Consider the following 7,850-nt stretch of genomic DNA (forward strand, 5'->3'; position numbering starts at 1 on the left):
AGAGAGACAGAGAGAGAGACAGAGAGAGATATGGATGCCTTCAGCAGTCTGGTAAAGTCTATGGACACCTCAGGAAAAAAAATTGATTACCTATATGCATAATTGAGGAAAATACTAAATTTTATTTAGTGGCTAATGACAATAAAGATGTAATTATTTTTCCCAACCAAGTTTTTACATCTGTCTTAGGAGGTCTGTGACCCTTAGATTAAGCAGCCGGGGACTAGATGATCTCAAAGCTTCCTTTAATTCTAGATCTCTCATCCAATAATTGCTTTCTCATTTTACATGTAGTACAGCCTCAATAAATGCTTGTTGAATTCACTTTAATTCCCCAATTTCCATCGAGGGGTTGAGAAGGGAGGGAATTGCCCTTAAGACATAGAATAATCATTGAATTATTTTGAAAGGATCCATAGGGGAGAACAGAGGGAGGGTTAGAGAGAAACCGAATAGCTTTGGAAGGTATACGTTGAGCTTATTATATATAGAGAAAAGCAAACTATCTTGGAGAATCACAGTTTCATTGTAGTGCTCTTCTTTGGTTGAACTTTGTATTTGGAAATGTTCATTATTTGTTGGTGTTCGTTAAACATTAAATTTAGTATTTTGAATTAAACTTAGAATTCACTTTAGAATTTTGAATTAAATCCTAAACAGTAGGTGCTTAGGAAATGTTTACTAAATCATTGATGTCATCTGGTTTTACAAAAAGGCGCTGAATATAGTAATCAAGTTTGGTACCAAAGAAGGTAAAAGAAAATTCCCCTCATCTCTACAAGGCTATGGAATATTTATTGCATATGCTGTTTGACTTGGTTGAGGCATTGGTTGGTTGGTTGGGCTGAACTACCTTATTTCTCCTTTCATTTTCTTCTTCGTTCTAAGGGATAACTCCCTGGGAAGGATTAGAGGGAAGAACATTTAGAATTTAGAAAAAGAATTTTTAAAAGGACACAGGATAGTTGTGGTTCCTATGCAGGAAAAAGATGTCAGACATAGGCCTTCTGGACCTCTCACAACTTGTCTTTGCTCTGACCTAACTCTTAGACCCCCTTGTGGTTTTTGACTACTGGCTTTTTTTTATTCTGGTCTTGTGTTGGATTTCTATTACTATCTGCTCCCTCGTCCTGTGAAGACAGCACTCTGGGCTTCTCCTTTTCTCTGCTTGATCAGTTGGCAAGGGCACAGCAAGACCTTCTATTCCCAAGATGCTGACAGTCTCTGTTGGCAGAGCTCCCATGGACACATGGACAGCTCACGCTAATGGAGAGGTTTACTGTTTACACAATCCTTTCCTCAAAGTCACCATGTGAGAGACATCATGCAAATATTCCTCTGGCCTCATTTGACACATGAAGAAACTGACTCTCGGACAATGCAAGTGACCAGTTCATGGTCACAGCTGGAACAAGTCTGGGGTTCTTTTCATTGCTCCTGGTTGCCCCCTTCCCCCTTCAAAATACAACCTTACACATAAAAATCAGTTTGATCTGCCGTATTTCTATCCGTTTTTAACAGTATGAGAGCTTAATCTTATGTAAACAAGAAAATCCGGGTTTTGTTAGGGTCTTCAAGTCTCCATGTGGGCAAATTTATGGAGGGGTTTGAGTCATTTAATCACTAATTTAATTGTTATTTGCTTTTCACTTAATTGTTAAATAAATGAACACTGTGGCCTAATTTTGATTAGAGATAGCAATTTATCCCATTTCTAACTTGGCTCCAGTTACAAAAGAGATCCTCACTTGAGAAAAAAAAGGATTTGAAAGGGGAAGTTAATTATTCTGTTTCTTAAGATTAATGAGATGTTTATTTCTCTGTGTTTGCACTGACCTTTGTTTGCTTCAACATAATCAGCCTTTGCCAATTCAAACACTGAAAGAAGGCCAGGTTGCTGGGCTGAGGAGTCAGAAAATCTGCAGTCTAGGACAAAATCTGGGTTCTAGGCCCAGTTCTGCCACCGACTTAACTGTGGGAATCATGGGAGTTGCTATACCCTTTTGGAGTTGGGATTTGATCGCCTATAAAAAGGAAAAGTCCTCTCTAGGACTCAGATTCTGAGAACTCTGATCAGTTTATCGGGGAGCAGAATTATATGGGCCTGGGGACCTTCTATCTTGATTTCTAAGGATCCAATGAAGTTTGGGAAAAATAAATTGTTGTTCATCCTTTGCTCTTGAAGAGGACCTCGGGAGGGCAATGTCTTGAGTTGTAAGTTTGCGTGAGGCAGATCTGTGCAAAGATACCAGCCTCACTCTCTCCTCCAAAGTCATGGGGTCCAGTAGCGAGATATAGGTCAAGACAGCGAGAGATGGCCCAGTGGGAGATCTTGGCCTTTTTAAGCTAATGTCTTTCCTAGGTCTCATCAGTTTGTCTGAAGCAATGCCCATTCAATAATTAAAGGCTGAGTAAGAATTGAGGTAAATGTGCCCAAGTTTGCCTTCATACAAGAATGTCCTTGAAGAGTTGAATTAGCAATTCATTTATAAGAAACATGTAACCCTCCCCCTCCTCCCCCTATCCCCTTTTAACTCTTAACTCTTCTTTTCCAGGAATTCAGGGTATAAGTCAGGCTGGTACTCAAGCTTCCAGAGGACTCATGTTTTCCTTTCAGGCTTTGCTTAGAGATATTTTGGAGTTATTATCTTCTTTTCAGTTTATTATCTTGAGTATTCCTTGTCACATTAATAGCTTTTTACTGTGGGAATCTTTTTTGTTGTGGTGGTTTTCTTATTCTTCCAGTCTACTTCTTGATTTCAGAGTTTATGTTTTGTCCAAGCCCCACACACTTTTGGAGGGGATGTCTGAACTGAGCTTGTATCCCAGGTCCAGGAGTATATTAAAGATAGTGGGCTTTATGCTATCAGTTGCAATCTAGGAAAACGATATTAGGAGTAGATCAGGGCTTTTTATGCATTTCCTACATGCATTTGACCACAGTCTTGTGAAGTCTATGGACCCCTTCTCAGAACGTTTTTAAATGCGTAAGGTAAAGAAATCCAGGTCCAGATTAGTATGAATAATGAATCCCTCTGACACGATCCCATTATCTGAATTTACAACGTGTATTACCATTGAATTGGAAATTAGAATATTCAATGTAATTACAACTTCAAAAAGTGCAAATCTGAATCCATGTAACCACTTCAGAACATTATGTACATAGAATTATTGAGAAAACTAGTTATATTGGAATGTAGTTATCAAAATATTTTAAGACAACTAGAAATAAAAATTATTAGAATTTAAAAACATTTTAAAAACTAAAATTAAAAATTATATTCATAGACCCTTGGTTATAAAGCCCTATATGTACACAGTTTCCTGAAGACATTGATCTAATGTGCTAAAAAAAGGGTTATAAAAATCTACAGAATGTAGAACCAGGAACAAAGCAATATATACAACCTTCTGGAATCCTGTGGGGCAAGCAGCTGAACTGACCACACTTGAGGAACAATGTAAAAAAGCTAGAGAAAGTCCAATAGAGGACCAGTCAATAATATTGGGATTGGGGGAAGGGTAGCTGCTGCTGCTTGCTTGCTTTGCAGCTTGTCCTTCGTTCTCAAAGAGGACCATGACATCAGGGAGGTGCAAGTGAATTGACATGCAATTGAATTGGATTTAAGTGAGGGAGGGCTGTGCAAAGTCACTAGCCTCACTTCCTCCTCTGGAGCCATCTGGGTCCAGTGGTCAGATATGGATCAGCAGACTGGAGATGGCTCAGGATACTAAATGTTAAAGACCTTAACTTGAGGGGCAGCTAGGTGGCACAGTGAATAGAGCACTGGCCCTGGAGTCAGGAGGACCAGAGTTCAAATCTGACCTCAGACACTTAACACAAAAACTAGCTGTGTGACCTTGGGCAAGTCACTTAACCCCAAATGCCCTCCAAAAATAAAAAAAAAAAAAAGACCTTAACTTAAAAAGACCAAGGGGGAAGGGAGGCAGTGAAGTTTAATACATACAAGAACAGACTAAACATATTAAAACTCTGGCCTGAAAAGATGAAAACTGAGAAGGTATTGATACCTAAACCAGGCAGAGTCAGAACACAAAAAGAAAACTTGATGAAAGGGCAGCTAGGGGACACACTGGGCTTAGAGTCAGGAAGATTCATCTTCCTGAGTTCAAATATAGCCTCAGATACTTATTAGCAGTGTGACCCTGGGCAAGTCATTTAACCTTGCTTGATTGCCTCAATTTCCTCATCTGCAAAATTAGCTGGGGAGGGAAATGGCAAACCTCTCCAGTATCTTTGCCAAGAAAACCCCAAATGGAGTGATAAAGATTTGGACACAACTGAAACACCAAATCCTCAATGCAGACATTTAAAATAAAATATTAGCAAAGAGAGAAGATGAGTCTGAAGTCCATAAAATTAAAAAGGGTCTAGATTGGATGACCATGTTATCATTCAAGAAATTTGAGTATGCCATACATATGGCATCCTAGCTTTCTAGTATGGTCCCAGCAATGGACTGTGCCTGCTTTCCAAGGAAGAGTATAATTAAGTTCAGATAGGATAATTATCAGTACCTAGGCTACTTGGTGATGAAAGCTTTGGCAGTGACAATTTAAACTGCAGCTGAGGAATCACTGTGTGAATGCCAGTGTTTGGGGCAAAGGTCTCTCCAAAAGAGTGGTTATGTGGTAACTTGACAGCTACCCTAGGGAGAAGAAAAAAAAGAAAAGCCATGCACAAGACTTACATTCCCAGAAGAAAAATTTTAAGGAATATTTTGTAGTGAGAGGAAGCTAGATAATGAGTGGATAGTATTGGGTTTGGAGTCAGGAAAACCCGAGTTCAAATTTGTCCTCAGATGCTAGCTATGAGACCTTGGGTAGGTCACTTAACCTCTGCCTCAGTTTCCTCAATTGTAAAATGGGATAATAATGGCGCCTACTTCAGAAAATTGTTGTGAGAATCAAATAAAATAACATTTGTAAAGTGCTTAGCAGAATGTTTGGCTCATAGTAGGCTCTCTGTAAAGTATAACTACTGTTGTTGTTACAACCAACAAGATGGCAGAAGACGGAGTCTATGTCTTCTAAATCTGCATATAGATTGGGGTGATGGTTTGACACCTGCAAAGATGTCTTCCCAGCTTTCTCTTTGGTGTAGGAAAAATCTTAAATCTGGCAATTAGTAGAGCTGTTCCCCTCCAATCGCTTTTGGACAGTCCATCGTGGTGATTTTGGGGAAAGCAAGGTGTTATCTCTTCTGATTTCAGATCTATGTTCTGGGATACTGAATGTAAATCACTAGCCAAGAGGATAAAGCATATTAGATTACATAAATTTAGGGACTGAACCTATCATTTCATTGAACTTTGGCATATTTTTTGTGCAATTTACATTCTTCAAGAGTTGCCTAGAGCATAGAGTGAAAGCAACTTGTCCAGGATAATGCAGCCAGCAAGTCACAAGATGGGACTTAAACTCAGGTGTTTCTGGCTTTGAGGCTGGTTTTCCATTCATTACACCATACCAGTACATGCATATAATTCATAAATAAATAGAGTACATATATTGGTGTAATGGGAATGTAAATTTTAAAGATCTTCCCTGCCCCTAGGCTAAAGTGCACCTGGAGCCTGGGGTGGGAGTCTTGTTTTTCAGTAGATACTTTTTGATTGGCCAGTGGGTCCAAAAGGTTGTTACATTCTCTGAGCCAGGAGAAGGCTATATAAGCCCTGATGTGAGGCTTTGTTTTGGGGCTCACTTTGAGAAGTGTTCTGTGAATTCATCTGGATTCTGGAAAGCTGTTGTCCAGATCCCCCCGGCTTTGAAACCCAGATGTTGTTTGGTATAGATGTAATAGTTGGACAGTTTGGAAATCTGTCTACTTGATCTGTTTCTGTCTTGATAATTCTGTCTGTGTATTCTGAAGTTCGGGGTGCTGACCTCTTTCCCCTGAACTAGGTAAACGATACATGTTTGACTGATTAAAGTAAGCTTGTTAACCCATTTTGAGTTGCTTTCCTTTCTCAAAGCAGATCCAAGAACCTGTGGTGGCAGCCACCCTGAGGACGCTTGGGGTGCTTGCTGCTACAATTGGGTATGCAATTTCGAATAAGATTTGACTATTTTCCAATTTGCTCCAGATTGGCCAACAAAGTGGGATATAGATTATCTTATCTATCATTTCAGGTGCTATGGGACTCTTTGTCTCCAGCTGGACACTCACCCATGAAATTATAATTGGAGAAGGGGAGGGGGATGAGGAAAATTAATAGTATGTTCTATAATATTAATATGAAATCTATCCTTTTCCCTATTTGTTCAGACCCCATTTTTTTTTTTACTCTAGCTCACCAGGCAGTTTCTGAAGGGCAGGATTGAGTCATTTATTTGATCCCTCCTATTCCCCAAGTCATCTGCTCTTTAACCACCTTGGGCTGGGCTCCTTCCAAGTGGGACCCTTGCTTTTGTTGTTTGTCCTTTGTTTTGGAAGAGGACCATTGAAATCATGGGGTGATGTCTTAACTTGTGCATGAACTGGATTTAAGTGAGGCAGAGCGGCACAAAGTCCTCAGTCTCATTTTCTCTTTCTCAGTCATCAAAGTCCATTGGCAAGACAAAAGTCAGGATGACTAATGATGGCCTGGGGGATGACTTTGGAACAAATTATTCTCACCCATCCATTCCATTGGGTGTCTAGACAGTTTTCCTGGGGTGTGGCCCCTGACCATGCTACAGCTTCTTGGAGGCACAGGTAAGAGTTGAGTGACCAGTTGTACCCCAAAGGTAGATGAACAGACCTGAAAAGGGCTTGGCAAGGCCTCATACCCGAGGTGCTATTCCTCTCTTAATACCCATACACCTTATAAATAGTAAACTACCTTGAGCTAGACCCTCCCCAGGGGACAAATCTTCTGTCCTTGCTTTTACTCATCAAAGTTAGAGGTGACTTGGTCTCCAAGAGGAGGCCAATGCGGGGAGGGGGTATAACCCCAAGCAAAAGCAACTTTCAGGTTTAGAATTATGAGCATAGTAACTCTCCATATATTCAGTAACAAATTAAGGCAAAACATTCACAGAAAAGAGAAAATCAAAATATGGGGTAACTCAGTCATTTAGTAAGTTCCCAATTCAATCACAAAGTATGAAGTCAAAGTACTCCACCCCTGGATAGTACATTCACTTAGTCAATCACAAAGTCTCTCTTCTCAAGTTTCTAATCATAAACAAAGTACATTCATTTGGTCAGTCAGAAAGCACAAAAATCAAAGTACTCTACCCCGGGATCACAACTGAATTACAATTCTCATCAGTTACCACCAAGCCCTTTCTCAAAGGGGCAGTGGACAGCACAAAGGCCTTCTACCCCTAAGCCACAACAAGATTACAATGTCATCACAGCTTTCAATACCCAAGGACAGGTCTTTTTTTTATCTTGCCCCAAGGCAAGTTCTCAGCAATTTCTGTTCCTGGGAAGACAAAGCTTAACAGCCACAATATACATTGCCAGTGACCTCATCAATTCACTCTCTGCCTGCAGAACAGCCTCAGGACCCCTGAAAACATCAGCAAGACCCTTCTCCAGGATTTCTGTAAACATACAACAAGAAAATCCTCCTTCAGGGCTTCTGAATCAACAGCAAGGTTCCAGGACCTCTGCAACAACAGCCCTGTCCTTTACCAGCAGACGAATCTGGCAAAGTAACATCAAAACAGGCAGACAAAATACTGGCATCACAGTCATGCCTCCTCTGTTCTTGGCAGCTCTCAAAAGTCCTGGGCAGTAGTCCGGGGAGCTTTGGCTGGCAGTACTCTCTCTCTGTCTCTGTCTCTCTGTCTCTGTCTCTCTGTCTCTGTCTCTCTCTCTCTGTCTCTCTCTCTCT

Source organism: Petaurus breviceps, unplaced genomic scaffold, assembly GCF_028583685.1.
Source record: "Petaurus breviceps papuanus isolate PSGF00001 unplaced genomic scaffold, PetGlider_PUasm1.0 126, whole genome shotgun sequence".
Lineage (NCBI taxonomy): Eukaryota > Metazoa > Chordata > Mammalia > Diprotodontia > Petauridae > Petaurus > Petaurus breviceps.